Genomic DNA, 27,200 nt, shown 5'->3' on the forward strand with positions numbered 1-27,200 from the left:
GATGACAAATGCTTCTGGGCCTATGTCACTGCCACTTGGAGCAGTAGGTTGAGTAATACTTAGTTTGAAGGAATCTGTTTCCACAGCAGCTAATTTGTAGATTAAGATAAAACCATATCTATCCTTCCCATTAATCTAATGCCCTTCCATGTTGAAACCAAAAGGAAATCTCAAGATGATCATATAGTTGAACCTTACATTTACCTTTACCTAAGAATTTACAGCTTCACTTACATAACTGTTGCAGAACTCAGAGAACTAGTTCTAAGTACTTCACATCATGCTGTGCAGTAGTGTCATCTACAGAAAAGAGCACGGACCTTGGAGTTAGATGAGGTGAGATCCCCAACTCCGGCACTTCTGTTAGCTGGTGCCTTTAGGAAAGTTATTGAACCTTTCTTATCCCATTCGTTCCACTTTAAGTTGTGTATGTTAATAACTATCTCAAAATGTTAAATGAAATAATAAATTTACATAATCAATATTTTGGCAGTAATGATCATGGCTTATATTAGTAAGTACTTACCATGTGTTCACGGATTATGCTCTTCATGTTTACAATAATTTAATGAAGTAGCCACCATGTATGTCTTCATTTTACAGTCAAGGAAAATAAGGCTCAGAGAATTTAACAAACTTGCCCAAGGTCACACAGTACAAAAACAGTGGGATTTGAATCCTGGAAGGTGCTTATCCACTGTTAGCTATTCTGCCTTATTAAAGGAGATGAGAAACAAGAAAGTGCTTTCCAGGGCAGAAACTGTTATTTCAATGTAAGGGTTCATTACTCTCCTTTCTGGCCTGGGTGCTGCCCTGATCTATGCATTTCTTTACCCAAGTGAGGCAACTTAAGGGTAGTGAGAGTCCAGGTCGGTTATCTCCTGGCCCCCAGGGTGTTGGGGCAGGGGCTGGTTGCTAAATACAAGGGCAGAAATTGAAGAAGCTGGGAATGTCTAGGCTAGAGCAGCAAAGACTCAAGAGAGGAAATTTGAGCTCTCTTCAAATAAGTGAAGGATTTACTGGCACAAAAACAGACTTATAGATCAGCATAACAGAACGGAGAGTCTAGAAATAGATCTGGCTACACATAATTACTTAATGTATGATCAAGGAAGATTTTTAGAACAAGGAGGAAAGGAAATGTAATTTTGTAAGGGATGCCATCATCACCACTTGATAGCAGTTAGGTGAAAAATGTAAGTCAGAACCACACCACGTACATCTTTTAAAACATCACTAACATTTGGAATAAACAGTTTAATATAAAATTAAGTCAAAGCAAACTATTAGAAACTGAAAATATGTGCTATTATATACATATACACATAGCTTTACATATAAAGCAAATACCAGTAATTAAGGAAACCATTTGAATCAGAAAAGAGGAATGATCAGAATGTGAAAAGATAATTCATGCCAGAGTAAACACAAATAGTTAACAAAACCAGAGAAACATATTTAACCTATTTATGATGGTTAAATTAAACTCTCTAAACATAAAAGCAGTGGCAGAAACTATAAAGTATATGATTGATATATGTAACTATATAAATTCAAAGTTTAGAGAGTCTAAAAACACCAGAAAAAAGGGCAAATATCAAAATGTGAAAAATATGTCACATAAATGTCATTCATGGATTAAAGGTGCTTAAAAATAAATGGGAAGAGAATATGACAGAAGGCTGGGCAATGAACACGAACAGAACAAAAGACACAGTACCAATGGCCAATTTCAATCGTTCAAATAACCTAACATGGTACAACTGTATGTTGGTACAACCCACTAGAAAGTACTAGAAATCAAGATGCATTAAATATCAACACTTTTGATTCCAGAGGAAGCTATCTTAAAGAAATAATCCAAGAGAAAAAAGTTGCATATAGGGATATAATTATTGCAGCTTTATTTAATAATGGTAAAAACTCTAGAACTATAACCATGTCCCATTTGGGAAATGTATAGTAAATTATGGCATGTTTACTCAATGGAATATAAAGTTGTGAATACAATGTTGAAACATGGCAAATTACTTATGATATGTTAAGTGGAAAAAGCAGACATACAATATTAAATACACATTATAATTACAACTATTTACTGAAAAAAATGAAGTCAGTTGTTTTCCTGTCTTCCTCCTTACACATCAATAAAAAGTGCAGACAAAAGGACAGGCAACGGTGAGGAAAAAATAGAAAAATAGAGACTATTCCACAAAATCAAACATATTACTAGTCTGAGTTTCAGAAAGAGTGAGAAGAGAAAATATTGAGGGGAATTATCAAAGAAATTATCAAAAACAATTTGTTTATTATTACTATTTTTTGACTTAAAAAATGTTAGATTGATTTACAAAATACAGACTATGTGCAGAAACCTTGTTATGTATCAGGATATGGAGATGAATAAGAAGCTTCTTAACTCCTGTAGAAACCAATGACCCAGTGGAAGATATAAATAATATATAAAAAATTTAATTACAATTTATAATATGGAGTGATAACACATTTCTATAATGTACAAGATTCTATGGTAGCACATTAATGTTAATGGTGAGAGATCTATAAGTTACCATTTTAACTTACATTAAAATATGAGAACTTGAAAAGATCTTTGTAAAATCTAATTAATCCTCCCACTTATAAAGTTGAGAAGGCTGAGATCCAGAGAGGGTAATTAGATCCTAGTTTAGATTAATGCTTTTCTTTTCCAGATGAGAAACTGAGGCCTAGAGAAGACACAAGCTTTTTCTAAGAGTGTAGAGAATATCTATGGAAGATGTAGTTCCAGAGCCTCATCTCCTGATTGCAAATCTAACGTTCTCTTCAAATGAAACTTACACCTAGATTCCATCAACAAAAGCATAAAGTAGCTGACAGAAGAAATGAGCTACTTATCTTCTAGAGAAGCATAAGGCAATGGAGAACAGAGGGGGCAGGACCTCATCTCTGTCTCAATAATTCAGGGAAGAGCCATGAGTTTGCAAGTCCAAGTCAGAAACTTAGATGTCTGTATATGCTTCATCATTCCTTCTACCCTACCTAGTTCCAATTAGTCTGAAATTCTGGCAAAAGTATATTCAACAAAATTGTGTTAGGAAAATATTGTCTAAAGGGCAAAAATAAAACTAGATCCCAACCTCACACCAATCACAAAATTATATTTCAGATGGATTAAAACCAAAACTAAACAAAATGCACAAATCATGGTAAAAGGTTGATAAATGTGACTATCTCAAAATTAATAACTGTTTTTAAGACAAAAGTAACCGTGGATAAAGTTAAATAAGTGACAGGCAAGGAGAAGACATCTGCAATGTATATAACAAGGGATTTGTATTCAGATTATATAAAGAATTCCAAATAATGGATGAGGAAAAGATAATCCTACTGAAACATAGGTAAAGCATATGAATAGATAATTTACAGAGAAGAAAACATAAATGGCCAATAAAAAATAAGAAAATAGAAAATTACAAAGGACCATTTTTTTTATAATCAGTTTGGTAAAAATATTTTTTGAAAATATGCTGATATCAAGTGTCTTCAAAGATGTAGAAAAAATATGAATTCTTTCTAATATATTGCTCATGGGACCATTTATTGATACATCTTCTTTGGAGAATAGTTTGGCAATATTTAATATAGCAGAAGATGCACATAGAACATAATCCAGCAATTCCATTTTGACATATATATCCTAGAGAAACTCACACAAACACACAAGGGGACATGTGAAAAAGATGTACACTACAAGTTTACAATAGCAAATTAAAAAAAAAAGTTACAAAAACCTAAATGTTCATCAAATAGGGAATGAGTAATTTAATTTGAAGTATAGTCACATGATGAAACACTATACGGCAGTCAAAATGAATGAATGATATATGAATAAAAACAGTGCTTTAAAAATATTTTTCGGAGAAGTGAGTTGGAGACTGACACATACAATATGACGTCATCTACTTAAACATCAAAAAGCCAAAATGATACTATAGAGATATACATATTTAGTGAAAAGAATAAATGTATTCATGAAGAAAATGCATACCAAGTTCAACAGAATGATTTTTCTGAGGAAGAAGGGAGGTGAGTGGAACTGAGAAGAAAAATGATGATAATATCAAAATGAGATGGCGTTAATATTTTTGAATGCTAGGTAGCAGGTCAATGGATATTTATTATACTATTCTCTAAATTTTTTCTGTACGTTTGAAATTTTTCACAATAAAAAATTAATATATTTTCCTTTAAAGCAGCTGGTAATTTAGATTTCTCTCTAATCCCAACTGACTTTTTCCTAGGTATACTTCGTTGCTGAAGATCAACTAATCAAATGGCTTGGGTGCCATTATGATTTTGGATAATGATGTTTTCTTCCAGCTCTTATACAGAGTAATCACGTTCATTTCAAAAAAAACATGTGGCAGAAAACTGAGGAGAAAATTGTGCCAGACTCTAAGAAGTTTACTGAATAATTTAAAGCATGTCTATTTTAAGTTTAGGAAAAAAATACATTTCTCTTATTCTCCGTTGGTAATTCTCAAGTGGTTTCATTTTTGTGATACACAAATTGGTATCATAAAGCAAAATGGAAATCAAGTTAATTTCCGTAGTCTTATAACTGCTTTGTTGGTGCTACAATTGCATCGGCAGTTAACACTTTCAAGGTAGTTTTGTGCATTGCAATTACTTGTCTACTCGCCTGACTCTGCTAGACCCTTGGAACACTTTGAAGATGGGAACCCTGTCTTGCTCATCAACACCTTTACCACATGGACATTCAGTAAGTGTTTTTAAAACGATTTTATAAAATTTCCATTTTCATCTGTGAATGGGGATATTAGATACAACAGTTTAACAAAACATTTGCAAGGAATCTTGATAGATTCTGATCTTTTGAGGCTCTCAATCAATGAAGTTGGAACGATAGTAACTCTTTGAGTCATCTGGTTTCCTGCCATTGTACTAAGCACATAAAATGAGTATGGAGTTGCTTGTAGTTGCTGTTGTTGTTTTTCCAGAACTGTAAGCACGAGTATTGGGATAATTTTGTAAAGGTCACTCTGAACAGCCTCATGGAATGGTGTAATAAAGTCCACTTAAAGATAAATATGCATTTCACTGCCAAAATAGAAGACAATCCTTGGCCAACTATCTAGGCATAGTTTCTTTCAGCTTACAGGCTCTAGAAAAATATTTTGGGCCAGAAGAACTCAAGGAAGGTACAGAGGAGAGGTTGCCAAGCCACATAGAAAAACTTCCTTGTTTTCATTTGTTGAAATCTCTTTTCTAATTCATTTTTTTTCTGTTTTACTTTACTGTACTTGATATATTTCCTAAACCTAACTGAAATCCCTTCTGAAGCATGGCAGAAGCCTAGATAAAAGAAAACAGAGAGGAGTATGACTTTAGAAAAACACATGATATAGTTAAAAGAATTGGTTTTTAAAAAGGAATACTTAGAAGTAAAAGGGTAAATTGTATCTATACCACAACTATGTAAGAAAGTAGGCATACAGGAAAAAGATCAGAACGAAATATGTCAAATTATCACAATAATTAACTTTGAACACTAGGATGATGATTTAAATTTCTTTCTACTTTAATGTTTTCAGATTGTCAAAGACTATCTTTATAATGAAACTATACCTTATTTTTTATTTTTTTGCGGTACACGGGCCTCTCACTGCTGTGACCCCTCCAGCTGCGGAGCACAGGCTCCGGACGCGCAGGCCCAGCGGCCATGGCTCACGGGCCCAGCCGCCCCGTGGCACGCGGGATCCTCCCGAACCAGGGCACGAACCCGTGTCCTCTGCATCGGCAGGAGGACTCCCAACCACGGCGCCACCAGGGAAGCCCATACACCTTATTTTTAAAGGACTTACACATTTAGACAGCACACAGGCAATTCTCAAATGTTTAGCAGTTACATATTTGCTTAGCATCTTAAAAACCGTCTTGACTGACCTAAACTTAACCAAGTTGACTGATCAATCAGTGTTCTCCCTAGAATTAAGCATACAGCACTGACTGATGCCAGGGACAGCTAAACACTCCTGGTTAGAGTGAGTTTGCAAACAGCTCAAGAGCTGGAGTCATAAAGGCCCGATCTGCTGGATGACAAAACACAGTGTTCACTCCCTCAACGCCCCACTGTCTTTTATTAAATGGAGAAATTTTATAAACTCGCTGGTTTTGCTCTGAAGATAATGTGTGGTGTTATAGATGTATGTGAAGTGCCTGAATTACTTTTGTCACAAAATAGTTCCCTTCCCTCTTCATCTCACCTTCCTGGTTATTCCTTGCCAGATATACTGGACACGTCGGTATTAATATGTCCCATCTCTTCTTTTAGCTGAGATGGTCTTATCTGTATTTCATATTCAGGGAAGCATTGTTAAGGTTTTCTTAGGCAGAGATGACCTAAAAATCCAATCAGGGCTTCCCCGGTGGCACAATGGTTAAGAATCCACCTGCCAATGCAGGGGACACAGGTTCGAGCCCTGGTCCAGGAAGATCGCACATGCCACAGAGCAACTAAGCCTGTGAGCCACAACTACTGAGCCTGTGTGCTAGAGCCCATGCTCCACAACAAGAGAAGCCACCGCAATGAGAAGCCCGTGCACCACTAACTGCTCACTACAACTAGAGAAAGCCCGTGCGCTGCAACTAGAGAAAGCCCGCGCGCAGCAACGAAGATCCAACGCAGCCAAAAATAAATAAATTTATAGAAAAAAAAAAAACCCAATCAAAGTTGGCACAGCACAGGCCAGCCGATGAGGGTGGATGGTGGGAAGAGCTCTGCAAATAGAGATAAAAGTAATCAGACTTGCTCTTTCAGGGATTTGAAAAGGAAGACAGATGGTAGAGCATCCTTCATCAATAGTGACTGCAAAGCTAAACCGCAGAGAGAGAAGCTGAGATGCTATGTATAGAGAGAGGAACATCTTGGACTCCACAAGACCAAGAAAAGGAGGCAGCAGCAAATCCTCAGAGGTCTGCTGGTTCCCGATGGCTCCTTAGGTCTAGTTCTGATGTGTATTCTTAAAATAAGAATTCTTTGTATAATAATGTTCAGAGGCAGATAAACTGCTTTAATGCAATGGATGCCCTGACTGGGGAGAAACTCCAGGTTCTAAACTCTAGGTTCTTTTATGCCAGAGCAGAAACAATACCTGCTTCTGTAATCTCATGGCCCTGTCTAAATGCCATCATGAGGGAGCAAAAATTTATTCTTTGATTTCTAAAGAATGTGCAGTTCTTGAAGAGATCATGTTAATGGTACCTTTGCTTCTTATTTGAAACAAAAACATTTATGATCATCTGAAAGATAAAATTTGGTCTGTGGATTTCTGGGTAAAGTGTGGAAGTAGGAAAATCCACTAAATTATTGCAAAGGGTCTGTGAATACATATGAAAACTAAGCCTTGGAAATGGAAGAGTGTTCTTTCACACACCATTGCATTATTTTTCAAATATATGCCAACACTACTGCTATTAATAATATATAAATTTTAAGCATTACTGAATTTATAGTAGCTATTTGTCACTCTGTGTTCTTTCAATCAACTAATAATGAAATCACAATTACTAACCTTGGAAGCTTGAAAAAGTGTTGGCCTTATAAAGAAGTCCTAGAGGTATAAAATAGCGCTGGAAGAATTGGGAACACCTAACACAAACTGTAGGCCTGAGGAAACCTCAATAGGTTTGAATTTATCCTCAACAGAATAGAATATTAATTCTGAAGGCTGGGAGTATTGAAGACCCTGCTGGCTGGGTTAGAGCATTTGGTGTGAGTCACATTTTTTATTCTGATGAGTATACCTATGTAGAACAACATAAAGGGAATGTTAGTTTCTCTATTAACTGCTGGGCTGTATTGTTAAGAGTCACAAAAAAATAAATACTTGACATTGGTTATCAAAAAAATAGATATATCTGAAGAATTATACCACCATCAATCCGCCCACGAACACAGTATCTTCTTCCCTCTTTTCACAAATACAGTCACGCTCCTGTATTATCTACCTCCTAAATATCACCCAAATTTGTACAAGTCTCTGAATCTGTGCTGTACCACTTCAGCCCAAGCCAATATCACTTCTCATGTGGACAATTATAACTGTCTCCAAACTGGTTTGTTTCCATCTACTTCCTCCCTAATTCATTCTCCAGAAGGATCTTTTGAAAATGCAAGTCTGATCAAGTCACTTCCTTTTTAAAACCGTCCATAGCTTCTTATTCTTCTTAGAACACAGTTTAAAAAACCCTTAACACTCCTTATAAGATTCATCGCAATATGAAACCCGGCTGCTTGCTACCTAACTCTTCAGCCTCATCTAATGCCACTCTGCCAAGTTCCTTTTTAAGCTCCAGTTTCTCACCAGGTTCAATGTCAAATCCAGCTCTTTGCACCTGCTATTACTTGTGTTGGGGGCACTCTTTCTGTACCTCCTTCACCTGGCTGACTCCCATTCTTACTTTGGATCTCAGCATAAGTCTCACTTTGTCTCTGTCCTGAATCCCTTAGATTAGGTTAGCCTCTTTGTTATACATGCCCACCAGAGCATAATCTTCCTCCTTTTTTCTTGCTGATCAATTCTTAATCATCTGTTTATTGTGTTTTCCCTACCATAAGCTCCATGAAAGAGTCGTCGTCGTCGTCGTCGTCGTACCCCCCACCCCCCCACCCCCCGGCTTCTAAATTTTTCCATTACAGGGCTTCACACATAAGCCCTCAATTAAAACCTGTTAAACTGGATTTATCAATTAATGTCTACTGAACTGGATTAACTGTCGTACTCTCACAGAAGAAACTTTCAAGTCCCAAAGAGGCAACTTAAGAAATCTATTGAAAACGGATTTCTTTCAGATAGTTATCATCCATAAGGCACTTTGCCTTTCTTATAATTTTTAATTCTAAATATTTTATCATCTTTCTTGCTATTGTGCATAGAATATTTTTCCAACTTTCATTTCTGAAAGCTTTTTTGATAGACTAAAAGAAAAGGCTATTTGTTTTTGTAACTTATCTTGCATCCAGCCTCCTTTTAAAATCTTGATTAATATTTGTTTATACTTGAAACTTTGGATTTTCTCTAAATATGCTCAGCAAAAAAAAAAATGATAGCTTAATCTCTTTCTCAGTGTTTGTTCTGCTTATTTCATTTTGTAATTGTATTTCTTTTGCACAAGTAAAGAACAATAGAAGTCTTTAATTTTTCTCAGAGAAGGCAAGGTATAAATGTACAGAGATAAATCTGTATCTATTCCTGAGAAAAGTGGCTCATTGTGAGATTTTTGCCCTATAACACTTATACTACTTTAAAATTCTAGTAAGAAAACTTGAGATTTACCTATCACATTTGGTAAAAGTAGGTAGAGATGGAACGAACTTAGAGATATCCTAGTTTAACCCTACTCATTCTACATATGAAACTAAAGCCCAGCAAGGGAAAGTGATCTGACCAAGACAAAAAGCTAGAAGCTAAGCCCAGGCATGAATACCAAGATTTTATGACCTCTGGGACAATGTTTTTTATAAAAGACGTTGTTAATTAGAATTTTAGATGTGAATTTAAAACACTGTTTTTTGTGTGCTGATTTTTTCGTATTACATTTAAAGAAATAAGCTGATAATCTAAATTAAAATATTTACTATAACTTAAAAGTTTTATTATTACTAGCACAGCAGAAGCTTCAGGTTTCCTTCAAAATCCATTTCCTTCTTCCTTAATAATAAAACCCCTAACTCATAGCAGGTGTTTTGCTAAATGTGGCTAAATTGTGGCCAATGGCATGTATGTCAATTTTCAGGAGGTCTGACTTAGGGGCGGATCCTTAAAAGGGAAGGATGCACCCTTCATCTCCCCTTCCTCCTTCTTACTGGTAGAAAGCACATGTGATGGCTGCAGCCAAGTTGGATCATGAGATGGAAGTGACATGTTAAGGATCATGGAGGTAAAGGGAAGAAGGAGACTGAGTCCCTGAGAACTTTGTGAAGCTCCCCTATCAACCCTGGACTGCCTACCTCAAAGTCATTGTTATTTGGGGTTTTCTATCATTTTAAGCTGAATCTAATTCTAACTGGTTTGTTAGTAAATTACAAGGCTGTAAGCTCTTGCTCAAAAAAAAAAAAAAAATTCTGGTTATATTCTCGAGAGCTTTAAATTTAAAATAATGATAACAATAGCTGTGAATTGACTACTGCGGGCAGACTATGGACAGCAGTTATGAAATGGGCTCTAGGGCTTCCCTGGCGGCGCAGTGGTTGAGAGTCCGCCTGCCAATGCAGGGCACACAGGTTCGTGCCCCAGTCCGGGAAGATCCCACATGCTGTGGAGCGGCTGGGCCCGTGAGCCATGGCCACTGAGCCTGCGCGTCCAGAGCCTGTGCTCAGCAACGGGAGAGGCCACAACAGTGAGAGGCCTGCGTACCGCAAAAAAAAAAAGAAATGGGCTCCAAAGTCAGACTTTCTGGTGTTGCCACTTATTGGCTGTGTGACAGTCGGCATGTCACCTACTGTTTCTGTTTCTAAGTCTCCATTTCCTCTTTTTTATAGTCAGAATAAAAATTCTTAGCATGATTTATGACCATTAGAAAAATAAATGCATGTAATGAAGTCAATATAAATTAACCACGTTTAGTATTATTGATCTTACCATTAGAATCACCACTACTACTACCTCTAAAGTCCAGGTATCAAATATACTTATGTAGCAATATTTACAATTGAATTACCATGATAATACTGTCTCATAGGTATCATTTTCTAAATTTCAAGAAAAAATGATTCACATCATTTGGAATATTTTGTGATAGAGCCTGATTACAAAATCCACATTGCTCTCCATTACATTTGATCAAGATTCTATCACCCTTTAACACATTATGTCAGACACACGCATTTGAAAGTATTTTCTTACAGTTATTGTATACTTTATTTTGGTTCCTGCTCCCTCTGTCAATAATAATATCCTTACTCCTCTTTCCCACTGTCTTCCTAATTCCTAATCTTGGCATCCCTGAAATCATCCCACCTCCAACCCTTATCCTATGGAGTTTTTGGGTCTGCGTGCCCCAGAAATGCTCCCACGGCACACGCTGCTCCTCTCACGATTGTTCTTATCAGACTACCAATTATCTGTCTCCACCCACATGTCTATATCACATGAAAACAACCAAGGGTTTGGGAAGAGTACCTGACACACAGGTGCTTGCAGATTTCTTCATCTGGAAACTATTCCAGTGAACTGTGCATCAAAGAGTATGGTTCTCTTGGAGATGTGCTGTCAACAAAAGCTCTGTTGTCCTCATTATTGGGGGGCTTGTGAGTGATGGATAAAATAGGAGATGCTAAAAGCTGGGAGCAAGACCCACTCCTCTCTTCTCAAAGAGAAAGGGAGCACTCATCTCCTTCTTAAGACCCAGCCACTGTAAACATGTCTTAGTAGCAATCCCAGGAGGGTGAGTTGGAAATGTAGACCTCATTGGATTTCCCTGGAATCTATTACTTCAAGCAGCTCACAACAGGTCTCCCTGTTACATTTTCTTACAGCATCATGTATTTTTCTTCCATGGTACTTAATCTTATTTGCAATTGTATGCTATTTTGTGATTAATTGTTTAATATCTGTTTCTCTAACTAGACTCTGATCTTCATGAGGGAAGAGATTATGGCTGTTTAAGTTTGCCCTGTGTATTGAGTACTAAGCAAACAATTGATGTTCTATAGGTATCTGTTGAAAGAGTGAATGAATCAGTGAAACACAGAGATGGTACTTCATGGAAAAGCAACAGAGTGAACTAAAAGCAACAAGGTAAAGTAAGTGGACAGAGCACAGATCTGATAATAAAGGCAAAGTATGTTATTAAAACCTATATAAAATAATGTTCTGGGATGTTAGCCTAGATTCATCTCTCTTTCCTGTTTCCTGCTCCAAAACCAAGTGACAGACATGATGAAGTTTCAGGGAATTGCAGGTAGGTTTTGATCAGAAGAGGCTTTTCAGAGCTTCTGAAAGGAATACAGCCATCTGCTCATAAAGTAGGCTCCGAAAACTACAAACTAGTTTTGATGAATTTTCCGCAAAGTACTAAATGTTATGACTCTTCAGGCCTACTATTTCTCTAGAATCCCATTCTCTGTCACTAAGCAGTAAAGCCTGGGTTCAAAGAAAGTACTCACTCTGCTAGTGATGCCCAGAAATCTACACCAAGGACATTGTCCAGTCCATCCTTAAAATGGCAGTGAACTTTGTGCACAAAGATATTCCATTCAGTGATATTTTAAAAGTTAGTGGCTTCCCTGGTGGCGCAGTGGTTGAGAGTCCGCCTGCCAATGCAGGGGACACGGGTTCATGCCCGGGTCCGGGAAGATTCCACATGCCGCGGAGCGGCTAGGCCCGTGAGCCGTGGCCGCTGGGCATGTGCTCCGCAGCGGGAGAGGCCACAACAGTGAGAGGTCCGTGTACCACAAAAAGAAAAAAAAAAAAAAAAAGTTAAAATGTGTAACAGTAAGGGAATAGTGAAGTAAACCTTCTCTATGCATATGGTGGAGTGTAATGTCTTAAAATTACATTTGTGAAGAGTTTTAATTGCAAGGGTGGTGCTAAGGAAAAGAAAAGTAGAACACAAATTTTAAAGAAATGAGTAGTCTCAATTAGAAAACAATATAAAGGAGGACAATATAACCTATAAATAATAGATTGTAGGTGATTTTTATTCTTTTCTCTGATTTTTTTTTGTTTTCTGATTTTATTTTTTCTATGTTTTGCTTTCTAATTTTTCTACAATGAGTAAACATTATTCTTTTTATTCAGAAAAAGTAATTAAAAAGAGCAAATTCCCAGCTTTCAATAAAGCTCACTTAAGAGCTGTCATATAAGAGTAGGGGCTTGAAGTACCACATTTGTTCAATGAATTACCTGGAATGCCAGCAGCAGCCCTCTTTAGTTCTAGTTTTTGGAGTTTTGTCAACTGAGTTTTTAAAATTAGATTAAAAAAGTTTTTTGAAAGAAAAAAGCAATCTCTCCTTCACTTAATTAAAAAAGAAAAATTCTACGCTCATATCTAATCCTGGACAACCACAAAACTGGAATATTCTCACTGTTATAATGAGGCAGACTCAATCACCATGTTAACAATCAGTGGAGTCCAAGTTAGATTCAAATTCAGAGAAATAACGCGATTCTTGATTATCTACTATAGGAACCAATAACAAATAAAAATTTGGAGAAGCTAGCTGGAATGCCGTATGAATTTTTAGCCTTCCTTCTATTGTATTACCTCCCAGTGAGTTTCATTTCACAGGTGTATAGCCTTATAGACCTATTACAAAAATCTGAGTACTCTTTACCAGCAACCTCTGGTTGGCATTTTAGGAAATGGTTCCCACATAACATAGAAGAAACTGCTCACTTTACATATTCTAATAAGCACTATAGGAACATTACGTTACTGTCTATGAGTTACTGGCTGTGAGTCTTTATAAATACAATGTTCTGAGTTCAAACATCCATGTTCTAGAATAAAGTACCCATTAACTTCACAAATGGTTTAGATGTACCCAATTCAGGAGGTGGCCTGTCAGTTGTACTTAGTTCTATACTTCTTGATTATGAATTCATTTAATTTCTCAATTTAAATTAAAAGCTCTTTGAGAATAGCAAATACTACTTTATTATTAAAAATTGATGGTCAATTAAATGATAGGTTTCTGCTAGGCATTTTTTTTTTTTTTTTGCGGTACATGGGCCTCTCACTGTCGTGGCCTCTCCCATTGCGGAGCACAGGCTCGGGACATGCAGGCTCAGTGGCCACGGCTCACGGGCCCAGCTGCTCCGCGGCATGTGGGATCTTCCCGGACCGGGGCACGACCCCGCGTCCCCTGCATCGGCAGGCGGACTTCCAACCACTGCACCACCAGGGAAGCCCCTGCTAGGCATTTAATATGTATTACCTCTGGTTTTCACAACAGTTTTGTGAGACAGGTTATAATTTACATTCAATATAGACCTTACAATCATTTTCCTGAACTTGAGATCGTTTTAAAGTCACAAATTTCCTTCCTTTTGATGTGGGAAACCATATAGAACATGTCAGTGGGAAGATTCAGAGCTATTAATCACTAGCCACTCTGGCAAAACTGTGGTCAAATTTCAATCCAGAAACAAAAGGGGAGTGATCTCAAAGAATCAGTAGCCAAAGTACTCCAAGAAGTTTCCTCAAGCTTTTTGGCCTAGTATACCTTTTTTTTCCTTTAAATTCTTTTAAGAAAGGAAACTAAAATTCACTAAAATCCTTGTATATGCCAGAGACTGTTCTAAGTGCTTTCATAGACATTATGTTATTAATCCTTGAAATTAATCTCAGGAATATAATTCTTGTTTTCCAAAAGTAAGATAACTTGTTCAGAGCAACTAGCCTCATCTTTGAAGTCATGTCTCTTTTATCCATACCATACTTCCCTCTATTGAGAAACATGTCTTATATAAATGTCTTATACAAAACAGGATGTTGTCTACTAGCCAACTGGGATGTGCAGACCTTATTTGGATCCTGATTCAGAAAAACTATAACAATACTTACGAGCTTGAACATTGACTAGATATTTGATGATATTAAATAATTTGGGGGGTACATAACGGTATTGTGGACATGTTTTAAAGAGTCCTTATAGATACACATATAAAAATTTATAGATGCAATGATATAGTGTCTTAATTTGTTCAAACTAAACCACTGGAGGGGGAAGGATGGATACAGAAGTGAAGTAAAGTGACTTTAATAATGGTTAAAGCTGGGTGATGGGTACATGGGAATTATTACATCATTCTCTTCAAATGTGTATGCTTTCCATAATCAAAAAGTTTTAAAAAAGAGGGAAAAAAAAGCCTGTGTAGAAAGGTAGAGAGAGTCCTGGGTTTAAATAACACCTTTATCACATGGTAGCTGTGTCACCTTGAACAAATTACTTTCTGAGACACAGTTTCTCAGTCATAAAATGAAGCTTACCTTGCAGACACTTACCTTGCAAAGCTATAATGTGGATTCAATGAAGTGATGTGTGTAAATATCCAACACAGTGCCCTATACACTCTAAATTCTTTACACCAGTGGTCCCCAATCTTTTTGGCACCAGGGACCGGTTTTGTGGAAGACAATTTTTCTATGGACCAGGGGTGGGGATGGTCTTGGGATGACTCAAGTGTATTACGTTTATTTTGCACTTTATTTCTATTATTATTACATTGTAATATATAATGAAATAATTATACAACTCATCATAATGCTGACAGGAGGCAGAGCTCAGGCAGTAATCCGAGTCACGGGGCGCGGCTATAAATACAGATGGAGCTTCACTTGCTCACCCGCTGCTCATCTCCTGCTGTGGGGCCCAGTTCCTAACAGGTCACAGACCAGCACCAGTCTGTGGCCCGGGGGTTGGGGACCCCTGCTTTACACCATTACTATTTAATGTTATTACAAAGTATAAATTATCTGTTTTCATTTCCTTGCTCTCCTGACTTAGCCTAGAGGTAACTTGCAATATTCAGATGAATCTGATCTTGGTTAAGAGCCAAACATGAATGATATAAGCCCTCTGTGTACATGGTCATCTACAGAGCACCTCTTTGGAAGAATGTCTCTTTTCCAATCTCTCCTGTACCACTGGTGACCTGAATCCAGACCACCTTCCTCTGCCACTCCAGTTCACACCAGTTGCTTCTTTCTAATACCTACACCAGCAATTCTGGCCTACACCTCCTGTTTTATGAATGAATCATATGCTATTTTGTATTCTTCCTTTTATAACCAGGTTATTGAATGGGTTAGCTATATAGCTTTATTTTCTCATCACTGCCTCAAATATGCTCTTCTGTGTCTCCCTTTCCCCTTCCAGGATGATATTTTGGGCTGATCTATATCTTTTCAGGTAACAGAAAAGTGGTTGTTTCTAAGGTATTAAAAATTTCAGTCTAATTTAAATGTAAATTTCCACTATATATCTAACCCGATCTCTCCTTTCTCAGGTCAATTTTGAACTAAGCAGTGGAGAAGAGATTGTAATCTGTTCTTTATCCCGCTTGCTTCCCTCCTCCATCGTTTGCTCTGCTTCTCTAGGGAGGCGGGCAAGAAAAGGAGGTAAGATAGGAAATGGGCAAAGTCTTACTTGACTGGTACTGGTGTAACCTGGTCATTGACACCCTTTGTGAGTCAGATGCCCAGATGCTGCTTCTCATAATCCTGGGTGTTTGTGAATTCTTTAATACCTCCTGATTAGAAATTTCCAAACTTTACAACTTATTGATGGGGCAATGTACACTTGACTTGCTACCACTCCTATTCAACTGCCCTCCAGTGGCACACCTCTCTAAAAGGGACCTAAATATTTACCAGACATATCTCCTTTCAAGGAACTTCCAGTTTCGTAGGACAGCTGGCACATATACAGGTGACTATGAGTCCAGATGTGATAAGAAGCCTGAGAGATAACTCTTGGCTAGGATGACTAGAGAAGGATCCCTAGGAAAGAATCAGATTTTGATCATCAGGGCTGTGGAAGCTCATGAGAAATGATTTCCATCGTCCCTGAGGAGACGCCATTGTCCCTGCTGGAACGCACTAAGAGGCACAGAGCTTGTCTAAAATGGATTGCCTTTGGACACATGCACATGTGGGTCTCTTTTGTTTCTTCCATCAGTTTTCCCTGCCCTTACATTGTTCAGATCTACATATACCTGCTGAATCCAGGAATGGAAGGCCCAGTTATTCTGATAGACCTCTTTACCCCATTAGGATAAAAATCTTATTTCCAAAGCTTCCCTGCTGGAACAAACACATGGGCATGCCATGGTTGCCATTCTTTCCACTAGACTCTCTCTGAAAATTGAGACATGCTTACTCCACTGAAAAATGCTATGGGCTCAACTACAACATGAGAAATCCTGAGAAAAATATAAAAGATATAGATGTAGCTCAAATCTTAAATAATTTAGGTTTTCCCTCCAGAATTATTTTATTACGAAATCACGTTTTCAGTTTAACTGTGTAAAAACCTGGTTACAGTTATCATGTATTTGTTATTCTATCCTAGGAGCTGAGGTGGGGGAGGATAGGGGACAGGGGACTTATTTTGGCAGACATACCTCAATGCAATAATTTGCACAAGATCAGTACTTTGATTCTTAAATTATCTTTTAAAATAAAAGATAAACTAAAATTCTAAAGTTGAATAATAATTATAAATTTCTTACCATTACATGGCACTATACAATCTACAGAGTAAGTTCAAAGTCATATCAATTTCACAATAACTCCTAACTAGAGAGGGTAGGCAATCTCATATCTATTTTCACATGACAAAACTAAAACTCAGAGAAGTAAAGTAACTTTTCCAGGATTTCACACTTATGATACCTAAAACATGGCTGTGATGCCTAAAACACACAATTAATGACTCCTAGTCTTAATGTACTTTCCATTACATAGTTCAGTTTCTGTCCTTCTTTTCTGACTGGATTCTTCAGAACTACAATAAGATGGTAACAAGCATATTTCAACATGAGTTCTCTGTGCAGACAGGTTTGGAAACATGAGATTAAGCGAAGTAAGCAGATACTGGGTCTTTACAACAGGACCACTCAGATTTATTATTAATATGAAAATATGCACTGAAAATATTTAAGAGTGGGGTGTAGGAAGCACTATTTACCTCGAAAAACGTTTCCACAAAACTCTTTGAGGCGAAATAACTATCAGTGTCTTGGAAATATTTCTTTAAAGAAACAAAGTCTAGGGCTTCCCTGGTGGCGCAGTGGTTGAGAGTCCGCCTGCCGATGCAGGGGACACGGGTTCGTGCCCCGGTCCGGGAAGATCCCACACGCCGCGGAGCGGCTGGGCCCGTGAGCCGTGGTCGCTGAGCCTGCGCGTCTGGAGCCTGTGCTCCACAACGAGAGAGGCCACAACAGTGACAGGCCCGCGTACCGCAAAAAAATAATAATAATAAAATAAAATAAATAAATAAAAAGAAACAAAGTCTAAAATGTCCTTACCACCAAATTTAAACCACCTTCCCTTTCAACCCTGCCACTTCACCTAGAATGAGAAAACTTTCAAAAGTGCTTGCTTTTAATGCCATCTCAAAAGTGCTGATTTGTTATAAAGCTATTTGCTCTTAAATATTTTGCTTAAAATGTAAAACAATCTATGACAGTATATTGAGCTTACTGTGTGCCTATCATGTATATGTGTATGTATGTAGGTAGGTAGATATGTATCTGTATGTAGCTGCACCTCTCCCTCACCCTTGCTTTGAGAGCCGTTCTCTGCTCTTGGCCAACATGCATTAGTGCACACTTCTACAAATGCTCAACAAACAAAGGCTCTGAGAGGCCAACCCTGCCTCGAACATGCTCTGCAATAGTATTGTGTGCTCCACTAAGGATTCCCTTTCTGCCATTTATTTGATGTTATCTGATGGACATTTGATGGACCAAAAATATGTAAGTTTGATAATGCCAGACCTGACACAAAGAAGTGAAGTAAGGATGTCATTAGAATGTTTCAAACGCACTCGGCACCTCAGAAAAAGGTAAAGGAAGGAGAAGATAAAGGTTGGAAGATAATTAAAGGTTAGCAGATATCCTCCAACATAATTTATGAAGAGCATTATAAATCACTGGATGGGGATGGATTGTTCATTAACTGAACATTAGTCAATAAAAGCTTTGGGAACTTTAGTAGGAGGCATGTCTTAAATGAATGGAGAACTTTTCCAAACAGATGCAGGAACACGGGTCTATGCTAAGGCATTGATTCATTCAGTATACCTTCTCTAGGACCACACTCACCATGCTACCTGGGATATGTGTGTATTAGCTATTATTTAACCACCAGAAAATTAGGACAAATATACCTGGAAAGAGCAGAACACCTAAGTGTCCTGCTAGGAGAAATGGTGAAATGCAGGAGGGAAGGTAGAGGTCCGAAGGGATGGATATACATATATATATATATGTATATATCTCGAGGACACCATATATATATATATATATATATATATATATATATATATATATATATATATATATATAAAGATTCCTATAAGGTAAATATATGAGCCCATTTCACAAGTGAGAAAAAAAGCCCCCCAAATTAATTAGAATCAAAAGTCCTACCCAATTCTGTGAATCATCCAATACTCCTACTATACAAAATAACCTCAGAATTTAGGTGCAACTTTTGTAGACTTCAAAAGGAGAAAAGGATGCTCCTTTTTAACTCCAGATAAGAAATATACTTGAAATTCCTTAGTAAGTGGGGCAGGAAATAGGGGGAGAAGGGAGGAAAAAGCTGAGGAGAAGTGAAAAGGCTCTTAGAAGACCTAAAGACAGTAAGGCCATTTTGGATTTGTGTGTGTGTGTGTATGTGTATAGGGGTTGGAAACACGTTTTCAGGGATTAGGAGGTATATTTTCCTTATCATAAAAGCCCTAGGAGAAAAAAATGAAGGAGTAGATTGTATGATCATATGAGTCCTCCCACAGATACATTTGAAAGATTAGTCATGAAATTAGTTGGAGTAATAAGGGAGGTGAGCAGAGAGTATCAGACAGAAATCTCTTTTTTGGAAGATATTAAAGGATAGAAGTATCATCATATAATATTTAAATCAAAGGCAAAGCTCTTGAAATATTTTCACTGAGTTCCAGTGACCCACTGGAGGCTAGGGTGGGAGGCAAGGGCCACATTATTTAGCTACATTGGAAAATAATTAATATATGACCTTAAAATGTATTCAATAAGGAAACAAGCTTAAAAATGTCCTCTTATTACCATATTCTGTTGTGTCTAACTATATGCTGGTATTACATGGTAGGGAGATGGTGGTAAAGAAAAGGTATAATGGAAATGGGATGCATTTAAAGAAAGAATGAGAGAAATGGGAAGTTTGAGGTCTCAGTGTAGGTACTTCTTCTAGAAATTTTTTCCTCTGTGCATCTATACCATATTTTTATTTCACTTGACATACTGAATTGTACTTATCTTCCTCATTAGGAATAACTTCCTTGAAGGCTGACATTGTATTTTATTTAATGCTGATTCCACAGTGACTACACAGTGCTTGGCACACTTACTTAATAGATATTTGTTTTACAAGGTAGGTTAAGCATTGTTAACTGTTCACTGGTCATAGCTCAATTCCTTATTCAGAGGTTCCATTATGAGTAGAATTACTACAGCTCAGAGACTAAAGTGGTTTAGGAACCATTGATTTCTGATGAAAGGAATGACAGTGATGACAATGACAATCATTAATTGCACACTTTCAATAATGAGGCATTATATTATATCCTTTAATACATAGTCTTCAGTTCTCTGTTCAAGAATCCTGTGAATTACTATTTTAAATGGAAACTGAGGCTAAGAGGTTAAACAACGTGTTCAAGGTCACAGAACTAATAAACTGTGGAACTGGGGATTTTTATCTAAATGTATCTAGCTTGAAAACTCTTGTTTTAGATTTCCTCCTATAGTTTCTTTTGAGTCAACTGAAACCTTCGTGAGGATTGAGGAATTTAGATTTAGATTTCCTCCTATAGTTTCTTTTGAGTCAACTGAAACCTTCGTGAGGATTGAGGAATTTTTCCATTTACTAACTAAAAATGGGGGAACACTGGATGGTTTTCACCTCACTCCGAGGAATAAATACCTTTATAAACATTTAAAAGAAAAACTAACAATTTTGTTTAGAAGTTAAACTTATTTCACAATTTCTTTTTTATTTTTCATAAAATTTCCCATATGAGGAAGAAAGCAAACACCAAGCACCTTATGTATAAATTTAAGAAACATTTGAACTTCTGGAATAAACAAAATTGACAGTCTTTCATTAATTCATAACGTCAAAAGCCAAAGAATTCCAGAAGTTGCTACTTGAAAATCAGACTTGTACAGCACTATTTCATACATTAAAAATGAAATATTTTATTAGTAAACATGTCAACTTTATTGACAATGCTTAATGGGCCTCCAATGGGAAATTTCACTCAATTTAAGATTGGGTTTCAAGAAATCAGAAATAAACATGCTAATCACAAATTAATAAAGCCAAGGCAAAATGTAAAACACCAGACTCCAGCAGCACCAGAATCTACTATTCTAAGAAGCCTTCAAATGCAACAAACATTCTAAAGTATGATACAACAGAAATATTAGTATCTAGTTATTCACCTTGGAAAAAATTTACCGAGGCTACAAAGACATTTAACATGTTAATAATTTGCAAAAAATCTATTTACATTCAGCTCTTCAAAAGTTTCAGAGCCCAAGAGATAATAAACAAGATCCAAAGAAAGGAGAAAAAGATACACTTAAAGTGACAGATTTCTTTTTCAGAAAAATCCCTATTCGAGCAAGAATAAAGAAAAACAGTATTCATTCTATAGATCTATAATAATTGCAAGTAAATTTAACTGATTTGTTAATACTTTGCCTTTTATGAGCAATACTTCAAAAAAATGAAATCTTTTCAATTAAGAGAGTCCTTCTTTCTATAAAAACTTTGGCAATTATTGCATTAGATATATTGAGCTTGAAGGCTACTTGGTGAATGAGAGTACTCCAAGTCTTAATTGTAATATAGAACAAAAGGAAATAGGTTGTTCACCTGAAAATAATACAAGAAATGGTTAGAAATGCAGTGCATTGTCAAAAAAAACCCAAAGAAACAACTGATGGCTACACAGCAGGTCATCTGTGTTAGAACTGCAGTAAAGGAAGGCAGTGGAGAAATCCAGAGAAAACAAAAGAATCATGGACAAATTATCTGACTTGCATGCTTTAAGTTAGCTGATAAGGGTATAGAACATCTCTTTAATGTATTCACAGACACCTTATTATTAAAGTGTCAAACCTCTTTGAGGATTCTTCAGTAATTTGCTATTCCATTTCTGTTTCATTCATTAAGCAGTTTCTAAAGCACCCCCAAGATCCCATTTGTGGAGTTCTCAATGAATGAAGCTGGAAGCAACTCAAACTATTTTGATTCACTTAAAAGAGCATAAGCCGTCTTTAGAAACAAACTGTAAATGAGAAATCTCAAACTGTAAATGAGAAGTGTTATGGTCCCTTCACAATGTGAACACATTAAAATAATTCCATAGCTTGAGACCCATGATCTAAATAATTGGTACACATATCTACCATAGTCTAGATTTACATATTGATATCAATTCTTATAAATAGGTAAAAATAATATACATTTTTACTTATTAAGAAATAAAAGGGAGTATACTCTGTAAGTGGATTAAAAAGCATGCTTAAAGGTATTAATATAGTGCTTTTATGTCTTCACTGAAAGTAAAGTATAGAATAACTTTTAGTCTAGATTTTCCTTTTAGTAACATAAAGATATTTAAAGCAATTTTAATTCTGTGCATGATTTTGGTATAAATGATTTAATTTCTTGACATAATTAACAAGTTACATGTAACTGATTCTTATGAGAACAAATATTTAATTGAGAAATATTACAGAGTATCTATAAAATACATTGTATAGATATTGTGGAAATATGAAAAAGATCATTAAAATCTCTGCCCTTGTGAAATGTGCTTTCACTTTGCAGATATGCCTTTAAGATAAAAATGTTCCTTACTCTACTATATTTTTTACGTGCTGAAGGGATGTTTTAGGTAACTTATATGGATCCCATCCAGTTCATATACTCTATAAATTATGTGAATTAACCACTGGGATAGTAGAAATATCACTCATTTATTAATTTATCTCTGCACCATTTGATACTTTAGAAAATTAATATATTTATATCTACTAAATGCAACTGAGATGGACATTGTCAATTTCAACCTTAGATTAACTGAATGGGATCCCCTCGATAAGAAGAACCTTCCTATCTTCCTAAAGAATCACTAATCGTAGGAGAATAATAATTACTCCATACAAAGAAAAAGACGTGTAGAACAACATTAAATATATGTTGCTCTTGCGAATTAGGAAACCACACATTTCATATCAATATTATACTGTCATTCTATGAAATTCCACAGGGAGCTCCTCAGCAATGTTTGGAATCCATACCTATATACAATCCAAATAGAAAACCCATAGCTTGCCCAGGACAACATTTCTAACCGTGCTATCCTATTACAGAATGAGATTCATGGCACAGCAAATCAAAGCCGGACGCTTAGCAGCTACAAGTCTCTGATATCTGCAGAAGCTATGTGGTGTTCACAATAGCTTGGACATGCCTGTTTTCAGAACAGGATAGCAAGACGAGGTGACATCTGACCCAAGAGCATTTGTTAGGGACAGACTCTACGGGACAGAGCTTCAGTAAAGGTTTACCATGAGGTAAGTGGTTAAATTGAACTGTTGATTGGGGAATGTGTTGAGAAACTCACCACCTTGCTTCCTTAGCTTCCTCAACAATTTCCAAGTGTATTTAGCTTATCTCTCAAACGAGGAAGAGACGCAGACTTTGTCTTTCTCAAGCCTCCATTAATGTTTCAGCTTTTTCAGGTAAGAATTCCTGGCATTTCCCCAAAGGGGACATTTGTGATGGTTTCAGTCTCTTTCTGAGTGCCTGCAAGAAGCGACAGGAATGCCTGGATTCTCTTTAAAAGGCCTAGAGCTTTACTGTACAGGCACTCAGGAAATGTTTATGAAAGGGAGAAAATGAGGGAGAAATAGAGAACGCAAATGAACAGAAAGGAGGAAAAAAAAGAAGGAAAGAGAAGGGCCAATTAGGCAGGTATTATTGCCTGCTTTGCAGTCCCTGTCCAGCAAGACGGCACTTTAAAAGCTCTAAAGGTTTTAAAAAGCTGCACTGCTCTCCTCTACAGCGCCTGCTTCAGGTAGAACGATTCGGGCGTCTTCCTTCAGTCTTCCTGCCCAGCCCCCAGCCCCTTTCTCTGCAGGTGGCTTCATCTGGAGCATTTCCATGAAGGCTGGAGACAGGCAGCTCTGATTTGGGTTCTGCCTTCTAGGAGCCAAAGGAGAGCTGGCAGAGCCTGCTGTGTGTTTACACTGCAGCTTCCTCACTCCACTAGGTCCCAGTGCCTGTAGCTGCAGCAGTGCTGGAGGAGGTGAGACAGGTAGAAAAGAGGGAAGGCACCTACAGGTTCTCAGAAGGCTGGATTCCTGAAAGGATCCTGGGGAATAGAGCAGAGAGGGGATACAAACGGGCCTGGACAGTTTTCAAACAGGAGCTGAAGATTCCAACTGGTTTGCCAGTTCTCTCCAAAAACTTGAAGAATTCTAAAGAAATGGACTGAGAAGCTAGGAAGGCCAGACTAAACATCTAATGAGGTGGGTATATCAGAAGTGAGGGACAATAGTAAAAAGAGACAGAGACCTTACCAAAAAAAAAAAAAGAGCAAGGCAGAGAAGAGAGATGCGATGGTATGAAAAGGGACCCTGGGACTCTCTCGACAGATGTGCTGGGAAGCAGGCAATTATTTATGTCCTTGAGGATGCTGTACGTACAGAGAGAAGGGGACACTTCCACTCAACAATACGTTTTAATTCTTTATTCCATAGACTAGAAGTTAATTGACTTTCCCCTAGCTCCACGGCTCTGAGCCTCAGTGTTCTCATCTGTAAAACAACAGGTTTGGACTAGATGCTTTCGAAGGTCCCTGCCCAATGTTTTCCTCTATAACTGTCAGCCTATGAAGCAAGGTATCTGAGAGCAAACATCTATGAGCTTTCACACCAGGTCTCCCCTTCTTTCTCCACCACCCATTTATCAATGCAGCGCTACACCTGCACTATTCAGGCAGCTGATTCCAGTTTTCAGGGTTGACGAGGAGTATGGCTCAATTATGACAAATGATTGGTCCTTCTGCCCTGGAGTAAAGAAGGGAGGGACAGAGAAGGCAGTATGATTTACACTTTGGGTTTCCAAGGAGAGGATATTCTCGAATTTTCTATGTCAAATTTCATCCACTTAAATAAATTATAAATTCCTTCAAAGGGTTCCAGATAGTCAGACTGACTGAAGAGCCAAAAGTCCTATAATGATCTATCCTATTTGGGGCAAAATTTATTTCATTTCATCCCAGATATTGGATCTACTTTTTCCATGGAAATCCAGCACACACTGGTCATGCTCTTCTCTTGTCTGCCTGCCTCATGCCCTTCTGCCAGCCTGCTTCAGTGCAGCATTTTCTGGGGTTATGAACACCCAAGTTTAATGAGAGTATACTCATGAGTGAGGTGTTCAATGAAGCAGGACGCCCCTCCCCCCACCAGCCACAACACACATATGTAGGCAGTTTAAATGGCAGTGAGGATAAAATGTGTCTTCCCAAGAGTTTCATTTTTAATTTGTCTCAACGTGAAACCCCTTTAAATTGAAAAAATTAATATGTAGAAACACAACTTCCTTGCTCCTCCTGTCTTCAAGTGGGCTATGACACACAGATAGTATACACTTGTTTTTACTACACCCACTAGCATTTCCATTTCATTTCAGTCTCCAAAACATGGCCAGGAGGGCAACTCTAGAAAAATGGATTCCCACTCTGACATCTCACAGGGCACCACTGATCCGTGCAGTGCTGAGCGCCCCCAGGGAGCATCACCATTTCCTGCCCCCTCCCCCAATTCACCAGAGCCCCTGATTTCCACGGGGGGTTGACCTTGCAAAGACCCTTCTTCCGTTTCTGGGCAAGGAAGAACCCATTTTAACTCAAAACACAGAACGACCTTTTCTCCTTTAAAGAAACACTACCAAAGGTAAAACATCTGGGTTTTCATTTTTCAACCCTGCATTCCGGAATGCGAATACAGGATGCAAAGGCAGGTAACTAGTTTGGATCTAACGATCCCCATTCAGAGGCTCTGAGTCTCAGACTCTGTTCAGAATAGACCGGGCTGACAGGGCGGTTGAACATCTTTCCTTTTTTTGCCCATTCACCATCGTGATGAAAAATCAAAACCGAAAAATTATCTACTCATTTCTAAATACTAACAGAGAAATGTGCTTCTAGCGCCTAGCTCTGTGGTTCTAAACACTAACATCCCATTTGGAAACCAACCCTGGTTTCCACACCATCTCGTCCACTCAGTTTTACTTAGCAAACACGTTCGCTGCTCTTCCACGGTGAAAAAAATGGTGCACCAGCCCCACGGATGACAGTTTGGTACTTGACTGCAACCGCTCAAGAGTTTTATCAGCACCCGGAAAACTTCACAGTCGGTCAATTAGCTACTTAAATCTGTGTAAGGAAATCTGCCTACTTAGCGACAAACTTAAAAAGCACCTCTGTTGCACCTATCTTAAATCTAGCCTAAGACAATCCCCCAAACACGCTGCATATAAACATTCCCCCTTCCCCCGCCGCCGTTATTCCAAAAGGTCCCTCATGGACTAACAGTACGTTCATATCACCAGCATTAACCAAAGCAACTGTCACCGTGCATTTAGATGTATCTATGCAAAGCAAAGTAAGTGACAATAGCCAAAGCATCTCCCAGACAACTGGCTGCACTACACATGCAGAAATGCCACGAAGATCGTATTTTCTACTTACTGTTATAGCGCTGCCCACGGTCACTTAGCGAAAATGATAAAACTCAACAGTTCTTTGTAAATAAATATATGTACATATATTTAATTCGGATAAACGGTTAAGCCGTCTCCGTGTATGGTTCCCTCACGCTCTTTTTTTCTGTGGAGCTCTAGACTGCTTAAATCCCTCTTGAATCGCGCCTTGCAAGCCCAGCAGTCGCTGCAGCACGCTCCGGTAAGTCTCTGCTGCAAACTGGGAATCCCATAGAAAACCTAGGGTCCCTGGAGCCGGATGCGCAGGCGCTGGAGCCGCCGCCTCTCCAGGCACCCCCTCCCCTTTCCCCTCCTTCCTCCTCCCCCCTCCCTCCTCCCTCCTCCTCCGGGCTCCGCAGCCCAGCTTGGAGAGATCTGGCGCCGTGACCAAAAGCAGTCAGGCATTGGCGCATGCTCAGTTGGAGGGGCTCGGAGCTTCCGAGAGTGGATTCCCTGTCTCCAGATTTTAGCAGAAACTCAAAAGGAAAGTAGCTAAGAAAAGGGAGCCTGGCCACTCGAGCAACCTTCACCTGGGCTGGCAGAGCGGGCTAGGCTCACCACGCCCCGCGGTTACCCCGTCTGGTGGTGAAGGCTGAGGCCAGAGCTGGGACACGTGGAGC

The 27,200-nt window shown here is 38.0% G+C and overlaps 1 protein-coding gene across 1 annotated transcript in view; it reads right to left on the reverse strand.

Annotated features, from left to right (window-relative positions):
• Positions 1-26,834, reverse strand: part of VSNL1 (visinin like 1) — a 101,086-nt gene extending 74,252 nt beyond the window's left edge. The window contains exon 1 of the mRNA XM_065890878.1: positions 26,570-26,834. The gene's annotated coding sequence lies outside the window, so the exon portion shown is untranslated. The remainder of the gene's footprint in view (positions 1-26,569) is intronic.
• Between the last annotated feature and the right edge of the window lie 366 nt (positions 26,835-27,200).

Source organism: Phocoena phocoena, chromosome 14, assembly GCF_963924675.1.
Source record: "Phocoena phocoena chromosome 14, mPhoPho1.1, whole genome shotgun sequence".
Lineage (NCBI taxonomy): Eukaryota > Metazoa > Chordata > Mammalia > Artiodactyla > Phocoenidae > Phocoena > Phocoena phocoena.